This window comes from Anomaloglossus baeobatrachus, chromosome 3, assembly GCF_048569485.1.
Source record: "Anomaloglossus baeobatrachus isolate aAnoBae1 chromosome 3, aAnoBae1.hap1, whole genome shotgun sequence".
NCBI lineage: Eukaryota > Metazoa > Chordata > Amphibia > Anura > Aromobatidae > Anomaloglossus > Anomaloglossus baeobatrachus.
Window position 1 is genome coordinate 234,389,490 of NC_134355.1, and position 13,959 is coordinate 234,403,448.

A 13,959-nucleotide genomic window follows, 5' to 3' on the forward strand; every position below is an offset into this window, starting at 1 on the left:
ATATTTGCAGCACCTCTGCCTGCATTGCACACTCAAACTCATTGTTACTAAGCCTCTATACTAGCAAACACTGAGTGAACTTAGTGGCATCCTAAACGTGGCTGTTGGACTTCTGTATCATCACACAAGTGCAAAGATATTTGCAGCACCTCTACCTGCATTGCACACTAAAACTCATTGTTACTAAGCCATTTTACTAGCAAACACTGAGTGAACTTAGTGGCATCCTAAACGTGGCTGTTGGACTTCTGTATTGCCCCAGTAGTGCAAAGATATCCTGCATTGCACACTCAAACTCATTGTTACTAAGCCATTATACTAGCAAACACTGAGTGAACTTAGTGGCATCCTAAACGTGGCTGTTGGACTTCTGTAATGTCCCACAAGTGCAAACATATTTGCAGCACCTCTGCCTGCATTGCACACTCAAACTCATTGTTACTAAGCCATTATACTAGCAAACACTGAGTGAACTTAGTGGCATCCTAAACGTGGCTGTTGGACTTCTGTATCGTCACACAAGTGCAAAGATATTTGCAGCACCTCTGCCTGCATTGCACACTCAAACTCATTGTTACTAAGACATTATACTAACAAAAACACTGAGTGAACTTAGTGGCATCCTAAACGTGGCTGTTGGACTTCTGTATCGTCACACAAGTGCAAAGATATTTGCAGCACCTCTGCTTGCATTGCACACTCAAACTCATTGTTACTAAGCCATTATACTAACAAACACTGAGTGAACTTAGTGGCATCCTAAACGAGGCTGTTGGACTTCTGTATCGTCACACAAGTGCAAAGATATTTGCAGCACCTCTGCCTGCATTGCACACTGTTACTAAGCCATTATACTAGCAAACACTGAGTGAACTTAGTGGCATCCTAAACGTGGCTGTTGGACTTCTGTATCATCACACAAGTGCAAAGATATTTGCAGCACCTCTACCTGCATTGCACACTAAAACTCATTGTTACTAAGCCATTTTACTAGCAAACACTGAGTGAACTTAGTGGCATCCTAAACGTGGCTGTTGGGCTGCTGTATTGCCCCAGTAGTGCAAAGATATCCTGCATTGCACACTCAAACTCATTGTTACTAAGCCATTATACTAGCAAACACTGAGTGAACTTAGTGGCATCCTAAACGTGGCTGTTGGACTTCTGTATTGCCCCAGTAGTGCAAAGATATCCTGCATTGCACACTCAAACTCATTGTTACTAAGCCATTATACTAGCAAACACTGAGTGAACTTAGTGGCATCCTAAACGTGGCTGTTGGACTTCTGTATCGTCACACAAGTGCAAAGATATTTGCAGCACCTCTGCCTGCATTGCACACTGTTACTAAGCCATTATACTAGCAAACACTGAGAGAACTTAGTGGCATCCTAAACGTGGCTGTTGGACTTCTGTATCGTCACACAAGTGCAAAGATATTTGCAGCACCTCTGCCTGCATTGCACACTCAAACTCATTGTTACTAAGCCATTATACTAGCAAACACTGAGTGAACTTAGTGGCATCCTAAACGTGGCTGTTGGACTTCTGTAATGTCCCACAAGTGCAAACATATTTGCAGCACCTCTGCCTGCATTGCACACTCAAACTCATTGTTACTAAGCCTCTATACTAGCAAACACTGAGTGAACTTAGTGGCATCCTAAACGTGGCTGTTGGACTTCTGTATCATCACACAAGTGCAAAGATATTTGCAGCACCTCTACCTGCATTGCACACTAAAACTCATTGTTACTAAGCCATTTTACTAGCAAACACTGAGTGAACTTAGTGGCATCCTAAACGTGGCTGTTGGGCTGCTGTATTGCCCCAGTAGTGCAAAGATATCCTGCATTGCACACTCAAACTCATTGTTACTAAGCCATTATACTAGCAAACACTGAGTGAACTTAGTGGCATCCTAAACGTGGCTGTTGGACTTCTGTATCGTCACACAAGTGCAAAGATATTTGCAGCACCTCTGCCTGCATTGCACACTCAAACTCATTGTTACTAAGCCATTATACTAGCAAACACTGAGTGAACTTAGTGGCATCCTAAACGTGGCTGTTGGACTTCTGTATCGTCACACAAGTGCAAAGATATTTGCAGCACCTCTGCCTGCATTGCACACTCAAACTCATTGTTACTAAGCCATTATACTAACAAACACTGAGTGAACTTAGTGGCATCCTAAACGAGGCTGTTGGACTTCTGTATCGTCACACAAGTGCAAAGATATTTGCAGCACCTCTGCCTGCATTGCACACTGTTACTAAGCCATTATACTAGCAAACACTGAGTGAACTTAGTGGCATCCTAAACGTGGCTGTTGGACTTCTGTATCGTCACACAAGTGCAAAGATATTTGCAGCACCTCTGCCTGCATTGCACACTCAAACTCATTGTTACTAAGCCATTATACTAGCAAACACTGAGTGAACTTAGTGGCATCCTAAACGTGGCTGTTGGACTTCTGTATCGTCCCACAAGTGCAAAAATATTTGCAGCACCTCTGCCTGCATTGCACACTCAAACTCATTTTTACTAAGCCATTATACTAGCAAACACTGAGTGAACTTAGTGGCATCCTAAACGTGGCTGTTGGACTGCTGTATTGCCCCAGTAGTGAAAAGATATTTTCAGCACCTCTGCCTGCATTGCACACTCAAAGTCATTGTTACTAAGCCATTAAACTAGCAAACACTGAGTGAACTTAGTGGCATCCTAAACGTGGCTGTTGGACTTCTGTATCGTCACACAAGTGCAAAGATATTTGCAGCACCTCTGCCTGCATTGCACACTCAAACTCATTGTTACTAAGCCATTATACTAGCAAACACTGAGTGAACTTAGTGGCATCCTAAACGTGGCTGTTGGACTTCTGTATCGTCACACAAGTGCAAAGATATTTGCAGCACGTCTGCCTGCATTGCACACTCAAACTCATTGTTACTAAGCCATTATACTAGCAAACACTGAGTGAACTTAGTGGCATCCTAAACGTGGCTGTTGGACTTCTGTATCGTCACACAAGTGCAAAGATATTTGCAGCACCTCTGCCTGCATTGCACACTGTTACTAAGCCATTATACTAGCAAACACTGAGTGAACTTAGTGGCATCCTAAATGTGGCTGTTGGACTTCTGTATCGTCACACAAGTGCAAAGATATTTGCAGCACCTCTGCCTGCATTTCACACTCAAACTCATTGTTACTAAGCCATTATACTAGCAAACACTGAGTGAACTTAGTGGCATCCTAAACGTGGCTGTTGGACTTCTGTATCGTCACACAAGTGCAAAGATATTTGCAGCACCTCTGCCTGTATTGCACACTCAAACTCATTGTTACTAAGCCATTATACTAGCAAACACTGAGTGAACTTAGTGGCATCCTAAACGTGGCTGTTGGACTTCTGTAATGTCCCACAAGTGCAAACATATTTGCAGCACCTCTGCCTGCATTGCACACTCAAACTCATTGTTACTAAGCCTCTATACTAGCAAACACTGAGTGAACTTAGTGGCATCCTAAATGTGGCTGTTGGACTTCTGTATCGTCACACAAGTGCAAAGATATTTGCAGCACCTCTACCTGCATTGCACACTAAAACTCATTGTTACTAAGCCATTTTACTAGCAAACACTGAGTGAACTTAGTGGCATCCTAAACGTGGCTGTTGGGCTGCTGTATTGCCCCAGTAGTGCAAAGATATCCTGCATTGCACGCTCAAACTCATTGTTACTAAGCCATTATACTAGCAAACACTGAGTGAACTTAGTGGCATCCTAAACGTGGCTGTTGGACTTCTGTATCGTCACACAAGTGCAAAGATATTTGCAGCACCTCTGCCTGCATTGCACACTCCAACTCATTGTTACTAAGTCATTATACTAGCAAACACTGAGTGAACTTAGTGGCATTCTAAACGTGGCTGTTGGACTTCTGTATCGTCACACAAGTGCAAAGATATTTGCAGCACCTCTGCCTGCACTGCACACTCAAACTCATTGTTACTAAGACATTATACTAGCAAACACTGAGTGAACTTAGTGGCATCCTAAACGTGGCTGTTGGACTTCTGTATCGTCACACAAGTGCAAAGATATTTGCAGCACCTCTGCCTGCATTGCCCACTCAAACTCATTGTTACTAAGCCATTATACTAGCAAACACTGAGTGAACTTAGTGGCATCCTAAACGTGGCTGTTGGACTTCAGTATCGTCACACAAGTGCAAAGATATTTGCAGCACCTCTGCCTGCATTGCACACTGTTACTAAGCCATTATACTAGCAAACACTGAGTGAACTTAGTGGCATCCTAAACGTGGCTGTTGGACTTCTGTATCGTCACACAAGTGCAAAGATATTTGCAGCACCTCTGCCTGCATTGCACACTCAAACTCATTGTTACTAAGCATTATACTAGCAAACACTAAGTGAACTTAGTGGCATCCTAAACGTGGCTGTTGGACTTCTGTATCGTCCCACAAGTGCAAAAATATTTGCAGCACCTCTGCCTGCATTGCACACTCAAACTCATTGTTACTAAGCCATTATACTAGCAAACACTGAGTGAACTTAGTGGCATCCTAAACGTGGCTTTTGGACTTCTGTATCGTCACACAAGTGCAAAGATATTTGCAGCACCTCTGCCTGCATTGCACACTAAAACTCATTGTTACTAAGCCATTATACTAGCAAACACTGAGTGAACTTAGTGGCATCCTAAACGTGGCTGTTGGACTGCTGTATTGCCCCAGTAGTGCAAAGATATTTGCAGCACCTCTGCCTGCATTGCACACTCAAACTCATTGTTACTAAGCCATTATACTAGCAAACAATGAGAGAACTTAGTGGCATCCTAAACGTGGCTGTTGGACTTCTGTATCGACACACAAGTGCAAAGATATTTGCAGCACCTCTGCCTGCATTGCACACTCAAACTCATTGTTACTAAGCCATTATACTAGCAAACACTGAGTGAACTTAGTGGCATCCTAAACGTGGCTGTTGGACTGCTGTATTGCCCCAGTAGTGCAAAGATATTTGCAGCACCTCTGCCTGCATTGCACACTCAAACTCATTGTTACTAAGCCATTATACTAGCAAACACTGAGTGAACTTAGTGGCATCCTAAACGTGGCTGTTGGACTTCTGTAATGTCCCACAAGTGCAAACATATTTGCAGCACCTCTGCCTGCATTGCACACTCAAACTCATTGTTACTAAGCCATTATACTAGCAAACACTGAGTGAACTTAGTGGCATCCTAAACGTGGCTGTTGGACTTCTGTATCGTCACACAAGTGCAAAGATATTTGCAGCACCTCTACCTGCATTGCACACTAAAACTCATTGTTACTAAGCCATTTTACTAGCAAACACTGAGTGAACTTAGTGGCGTCTTAAACGTGGCTGTTGGACTGCTGTATTGCCCCAGTAGTGCAAAGATATCCTGCATTGCACACTCAAACTCATTGTTACTAAGCCATTATACTATCAAACACTGGGTGAACTTAGTGGCATCCTAAACGTGGCTGTTGGACTTCTGTATCGTCACACAAGTGCAAAGATATTTGCAGCACCTCTGCCTGCATTGCACACTCAAACTCATTGTTACTAAGCCATTATACTAGCAAACACTGAGTGAACTTAGTGGCATCCTAAACGTGGCTGTTGGACTTCTGTATCGTCACACAAGTGCAAAGATATTTGCAGCACCTCTGCCTGCATTGCACACTCAAACTCATTGTTACTAAGCCATTATACTAGCAATCACTGAGTGAACTTAGTGGCATCCTAAACGTGGCTGTTGGACTTCTGTATCGTCACACAAGTGCAAAGATATTTGCAGCACCTCTGCCTGCATTGCACACTCAAACTCATTGTTACTAAGCCATTATACTAGCAAACACTGAGTGAACTTAGTGGCATCCTAAACGTGGCTGTTGGACTTCTGTATCGTCACACAAGTGCAAATATATTTGCAGCACCTCTGCCTGCATTGCACACTCAAACTCATTGTTACTAAGCCATTATACTAGCAAACACTGAGTGAACTTAGTGGCATCCTAAACGTGGCTGTTGGACTTCTGTATCGTCACACAAGTGCAAAGATATTTGCAGCACCTCTGCCTGCATTGCACACTCAACCTCATTGTTACTAAGCCATTATACTAGCAAACACTGAGTGATTTAGTGGCATCCTAAACGTGGCTGTTGGACTTCTGTAATGTCCCACAAGTGCAAACATATTTGCAGCACCTCTGCCTGCATTGCACACTCAAACTCATTGTTACTAAGCCATTATACTAGCAAACACTGAGTGAACTTCGTGGCATCCTAAACGTGGCTGTTGGACTTCTGTATTGCCCCAGTGTTGCAAAGATATCCTGCATTGCACACTCAAACTCATTGTTACTAAGCCATTATACTAGCAAACACTGAGTGAACTTAGTGGCATCCTAAACGTGGCTGTTGGACTGCTGTATTGCCCCAGTAGTGTAAAGATATTTGCAGCACCTCTGCCTGCATTGCACACTCAAACTCATTGTTACTAAGCCATTATACTAGCAAACACTGAGTGAACTTAGTGGCATCCTAATCGTGGCTGTTGGACTTCTGTAATGTCCCACAAGTGCAAACATATTTGCAGCACCTCTGCCTGCATTGCACACTCAAACTCATTGTTTCTAAGCCATTATACTAGCAAACACTGAGTGAACTTAGTGGCATCCTAAACGTGGCTGTTGGACTTCTGTATCGTCACACAAGTGCAAAGATATTTGCAGCACCTCTACCTGCATTGCACACTAAAACTCATTGTTACTAAGCCATTTTACTAGCAAACACTGAGTGAACTTAGTGGCATCCTAAACGTGGCTGTTGGACTGCTGTATTGCCCCAGTAGTGCAAAGATATCCTGCATTGCACACTCAAACTCATTGTTACTAAGCCATTATACTAGCAAACACTGAGTGAACTTAGTGGCATCCTAAACGTGGCTGTTTGACTGCTGTATTGCCCCAGTAGTGCAAAGATATTTACAGCACCTCTGCCTGCATTGCACACTCAAACTCATTGTTACTAAGCCATTATACTAGCAAACACTGAGTGAACTTAGTGGCATCCTAAACATGGCTGTTGGACTTCTGTAATGTCCCACAAGTGCAAAGATATTTGCAGCACCTCTGCCTGCATTGCACACTCAAACTCATTGTTACTAAGCCATTATACTAGCAAACACTGAGTGAACTTAGTGGCATCCTAAACGTGGCTGTTGGACTTCTGTATCGTCACACAAGTGCAAAGATATTTGCAGCACCTCTGTCTGCATTGCACACTAAAACTCATTGTTACTAAGCCATTTTACTAGCAAACACTGAGTGAACTTAGTGGCATCCTAAACGTGGCTGTTGGACTGCTGTATTGCCCCAGTAGTGCAAAGATATCCTGCATTGCACACTCAAACTCATTGTTACTAAGCTATTATACTAGCAAACACTGAGTGAACTTAGTGGCATCCTAAACGTGGCTGTTGGACTTCTGTATCGTCACACAAGTGCAAAGATATTTGCAGCACCTCTGCCTGCATTGCACACTCAAACTCATTGTTACTAAGACATTATACTAGCAAACACTGAGTGAACTTAGTGGCATCCTAAACGTGGCTGTTGGACTTCTGTATCGTCACACAAGTGCAAAGATATTTGCAGCACCTCTGCCTGCATTGCACACTGTTACTAAGGCATTATACTAGCAAACACTGAGTGAACTTAGTGGCATTCTAAACGTGGCTGTTGGACTTCTGTATCGTCACACAAGTGCAAAGATATTTGCAGCACCTCTGCCTGCATTGCACACTCAACCTCATTGTTACTAAGCCATTATACCAGCAAACACTGAGTGAACTTAGTGGCATCCTAAACGTGGCTGTTGGACTTCTGTAATGTCCCACAAGTGCAAACATATTTGCAGCACCTCTGCCTGCATTGCACACTCAAACTCATTGTTTCTAAGCCATTATACTAGCAAACACTGAGTGAACTTAGTGGCATCCTAAACGTGGCTGTTGGACTTCTGTATCGTCCCACAAGTGCAAAGATATTTGCAGCACATCTGCCTGCATTGCACACTCAAACTCATTGTTACTAAGCCATTATACTAGCAAACACTGAGTGATTTAGTGGCATCCTAAACGTGGCTGTTGGACTTCTGTAATGTCCCACAAGTGCAAACATATTTGCAGCACCTCTGCCTGCATTGCACACTCAAACTCATTGTTACTAAGCCATTATACTAGCAAACACTGAGTGAACTTAGTGGCATCCTAAACGTGGCTGTTGGACTTCTGTATCGTCACACAAGTGCAAAGATATTTGCAGCACCTCTACCTGCATTGCACACTAAAACTCATTGTTACTAAGCCATTTTACTAGCAAACACTGAGTGAACTTGTGGCATCCTAAACGTGGCTGTTGGACTGCTGTATTGCCCCAGTAGTGCAAAGATATCCTGCATTGCACACTCAAACTCATTGTTACTAAGCCATTATACTAGCAAACACTGAGTGAACTTAGTGGCATCCTAAACGTGGCTGTTGGACTGCTGTATTGCCCCAGTAGTGCAAAGATATTTGCAGCACCTCTGCCTGCATTGCACACTCAAACTCATTGTTACTAAGCCATTTTACTAGCAAACACTGAGTGAACTTAGTGGCATCCTAAACGTGGCTGTTGGACTTCTGTAATGTCCCACAAGTGCAAAGATATTTGCAGCACCTCTACCTGCATTGCACACTAAAGTTCATTGTTACTAAGCCATTTTACTAGCAAACACTGAGTGAACTTAGTGGCATCCTAAACGTGGCTGTTGGACTTCTGTATCGTCACACAAGTGCAAAGATATTTGCAGCACCTCTTCCTGCATTGCACACTGTTACTAAGGCATTATACTAGCAAACACTGAGTGAACTTAGTGGCATCCTAAACGTGGCTGTTGGACTTCTGTATCGTCACACAAGTGCAAAGATATTTTCAGCACCTCTGCCTGCATTGCACACTCAACCTCATTGTTACTAAGCCATTATACTAGCAAACACTGAGTGAACTTAGTGGCATCCTAAACGTGGCTATTGGACTTCTTTATCGTCCCACAAGTGCAAAGATATTTGCAGCACCTCTGCCTGCATTGCACACTCAAACTCATTGTTACTAAGCCATTTTACTAGCAAACACTGAGTGATTTAGTGGCATCCTAAACGTGGCTGTTGGACTTCTGTAATGTCCCACAAGTGCAAAGATATTTGCAGCACCTCTACCTGCATTGCACACTAAAACTCATTGTTACTAAGCCATTTTACTAGCAAACACTGAGTGAACTTAGTGGCATCCTAAACGTGGCTGTTGGACTTCTGTAATGTCCCACAAGTGCAAACATATTTGCAGCACCTCTGCCTGCATTGCACACTCAAACTCATTGTTACTAAGACATTATACTAGCAAACACTGAGTGAACTTAGTGGCATCCTAAACGTGGCTGTTGGACTTCTGTATCGTCACACAAGTGCAAAGATATTTGCAGCACCTCTGCCTGCATTGCACACTGTTACTAAGGCATTATACTAGCAAACACTGAGTGAACTTAGTGGCATCCTAAACGTGGCTGTTGGACTTCTGTATCGTCACACAAGTGCAAAGATATTTTCAGCACTTCTGCCTGCATTGCACACTCAACCTTATTGTTACTAAGCCATTATACTAGCAAACACTGAGTGAACTTAGTGGCATCCTAAACGTGGCTATTGGACTTCTGTATCGTCCCACAAGTGCAAAGATATTTGCAGCACCTCTGCCTGCATTGCACACTCAAACTCATTGTTTCTAAGCCATTATACTAGCAAACACTGAGTGAACTTAGTGGCATCCTAAACGTGGCTGTTGGACTTCTGTATCGTCACACAAGTGCAAAGATATTTGCAGCACCTCTACCTGCATTGCACACTAAAACTCATTGTTACTAAGCCATTTTACTAGCAAACACTGAGTGAACTTAGTGGCATCCTAAACGTGGCTGTTGGACTGCTGTATTGCCCCAGTAGTGCAAAGATATCCTGCATTGCACACTCAAACTCATTGTTACTAAGCCATTATACTAGCAAACACTGAGTGAACTTAGTGGCATCCTAAACGTGGCTGTTGGACTTCTGTAATGTCCCACAAGTGCAAAGATATTTGCAGCACCTCTGCCTGCATTGCACATTCAAACTCATTGTTACTAAGCCATTATACTAGCAAACACTGAGTGAACTTAGTGGCATCCTAAACGTGGCTGTTGGACTTCTGTATCGTCACACAAGTGCAAAGATATTTGCAGCACCTCTATCTGCATTGCACACTAAAACTCATTGTTACTAAGCCATTTTACTAGCAAACACTGAGTGAACTTAGTGGCATCCTAAACGTGGCTGTTGGACTGCTGTATTGCCCCAGTAGTGCAAAGATATCCTGCATTGCACACTCAAACTCATTGTTACTAAGCCATTATACTAGCAAACACTGAGTGAACTTAGTGGCATCCTAAACGTGGCTGTTGGACTTCTGTATCGTCACACAAGTGCAAAGATATTTGCAGCACCTCTGCCTGCATTGCACACTCAAACTCATTGTTACTAAGACATTATACTAGCAAACACTGAGTGAACTTAGTGGCATCCTAAACGTGGCTGTTGGACTTCTGTATCGTCACACAAGTGCAAAGATATTTGCTGCACCTCTGCCTGCATTGCACACTCAACCTCATTGTTACTAAGCCATTATACTAGCAAACACTGAGTGAACTTAGTGGCATCCTAAACGTGGCTGTTGGACTTCTGTATCGTCCCACAAGTGCAAAGATATTTGCAGCACCTCTGCCTGCATTGCACACTCAAACTCATTGTTACTAAGCCATTATACTAGCAAACACTGAGTGATTTAGTGGCATCCTAAACGTGGCTGTTGGACTTCTGTAATGTCCCACAAGTGCAAACATATTTGCAGCACCTCTGCCTGCATTGCACACTCAAACTCATTGTTACTAAGCCATTATACTAGCAAACACTGAGTGAACTTAGTAGCATCCTAAACGTGGCTGTTGGACTTCTGTATCGTCACACAAGTGCAAAGATATTTGCAGCACCTCTACCTGCATTGCACACTAAAACTCATTGTTACTAAGCCATTTTACTAGCAAACACTGAGTGAACTTAGTGGCATCCTAAACGTGGCTGTTGGACTGCTGTATTGCCCCAGTAGTGCAAAGATATTTGCAGCACCTCTGCCTGCATTGCACACTCAAACTCATTGTTACTAAGCCATTATACTAGCAAACACTGAGTGAACTTAGTGGCATCCTAAACGTGGCTGTTGGACTTCTGTAATGTCCCACAAGTGCAAAGATATTTGCAGCACCTCTACCTGCATTGCACACTAAATCTCATTGTTACTAAGCCATTTTACTAGCAAACACTGAGTGAACTTAGTGGCATCCTAAACGTGGCTGTTGGACTTCTGTATCATCACACAAGTGCAAAGATATTTGCAGCACCTCTGCCAGCATTGCACACTCAAACGTATTGTTACTAAGACATTATACTAGCAAACACTGAGTGAACTTAGTGGCATCCTAAACGTGGCTGTTGGACTTCTGTATCGTCACACAAGTGCAAAGATATTTGCAGCACCTCTGCCTGCATTGCACACTCAAACTCATTGTTACTAAGCCATTATACTAGCAAACACTGAGTGAACTTAGTGGCATCCTAAACGTGGCTGTTGGACTTCTGTATCGTCACACAAGTGCAAAGATATTTGCAGCACCTCTGCCTGCATTGCACACTCAAACTCATTGTTACTAAGCCATTATACTAGCAAACACTGAGTGAACTTAGTGGCATCCTAAACGTGGCTGTTGGACTTCTGTATCGTCACACAAGTGCAAAGTTATTTGCAGCACCTCTACCTGCATTGCACACTGTTACTAAGCCATTATACTAGCAAACACTGAGTGAACTTAGTGGCATCCTAAACGTGGCTGTTGGACTTCTGTATTGTCACACAAGTGCAAAGATATTTGCAGCACCTCTGCCTGCATTGCACACTCAAACTCATTGTTACTAAGCCATTATACTAGCAAACACTGAGTGAACTTAGTGGCATCCAAAACGTGGCTGTTGGACTTCTGTATCGTCCCACAAGTGCAAAGATATTTGCAGCACCTCTGTCTGCATTTCACACTAAAACTCATTGTTACTAAGCCATTATACTAGCAAACACTGAGTGAACTTAGTGGCATCCTAAACATTGCTGTTGGACTGCTGTATTGCCCCAGTAGTGCAAAGATATTTGCAGCACCTCTGCCTGCATTGCACACTCAAACTCATTGTTACTAAGCCATTATACTAGCAAACACTGATTGAACTTAGTGGCATCCTAAACGTGGCTGTTGGACTGCTGTATTGCCCCAGTAGTGCAAAGATATTTGCAGCACGTCTGCCTGCATTGCACACTCAAACTCATTGTTACTAAGGCATTATACTAGCAAACACTGAGTGAACATAGTGGCATCCTAAACGTGGCTGTTGGACTTCTGTATCGTCCCACAAGTGCAAAGATATTTGCAACACCTCTGCCTGCATTGCACACTCAAACTCATTGTTACTAAGCCATTATACTAGCAAACACTGAGTGAACTTAGTGGCATCCTAAACGTGGCTGTTGGACTGCTGTATTGCCCCAGTAGTGCAAAGATATTTGCAGCACGTCTGCCTGCATTGCACACTCAAACTCATTGTTACTAAGGCATTATACTAGCAAACACTAAGTGAACTTAGTGGCATCCTAAACGTGGCTGTTGGACTTCTGTATCGTCACACAAGTGCAAAGATATTTGCAGCACCTCTGCCAGCATTGCACACTCAAACTCATTGTTACTAAGACATTATACTAGCAAACACTGAGTGAACTTAGTGGCATCCTAAACGTGGCTGTTGGACTTCTGTATCGTTACACAAGTGCAAAGATATTTGCAGCACTTCTGCCTGCATTGCACACTCAAACTCATTGTTACTAAGCCATTATACTAGCAAACACTGAGTGAACTTAGTGGCATCCTAAACGTGGCTGTTGGACTTCTGTATCGTCACACAAGTGCAAAGATATTTGCAGCACCTCTGCCTGCATTGCACACTCAAACTCATTGTTACTAAGCCATTATACTAGCAAACACTGACTGAACTTAGTGGCATCCTAAACGTGGCTGTTGGACTTCTGTAATGTCCCACAAGTGCAAAGATATTTGCAGCACCTCTACCTGCATTGCACACTAAAACTCATTGTTACTAAGCCATTTTACTAGCAAACACTGAGTGAACTTAGTGGCATCCTAAACGTGGCTGTTGGACTTCTGTATCGTCACACAAGTGCAAAGATATTTGCAGCACCTCTGCCTGCATTGCACACTCAAACTCATTGTTACTAAGCCATTATACTAGCAAACACTGAGTGAACTTAGTAGCATCCTAAACGTGGCTGTTGGACTTCTGTATCGTCACACAAGTGCAAAGATATTTGCAGCACCTCTACCTGCATTGCACACTAAAACTCATTGTTACTAAGCCATTTTACTAGCAAACACTGAGTGAACTTAGTGGCATCCTAAACGTGGCTGTTGGACTGCTGTATCGTCACACAAGTGCAAAGATATTTGCAGCACCTCTGCCTGCATTGCACACTCAAACTCATTGTTACTAAGACATTATACTAGCAAACACTGAGTGAACTTAGTGGCATCCTAAACGTGGCTGTTGGACTTCTGTATCGTCACACAAGTGCAAAGATATTTGCAGCACCTCTGCCTGCATTGCACACTGTTACTAAGGCATTATACTAGCAAAAACTGAGTGAACTTAGTGG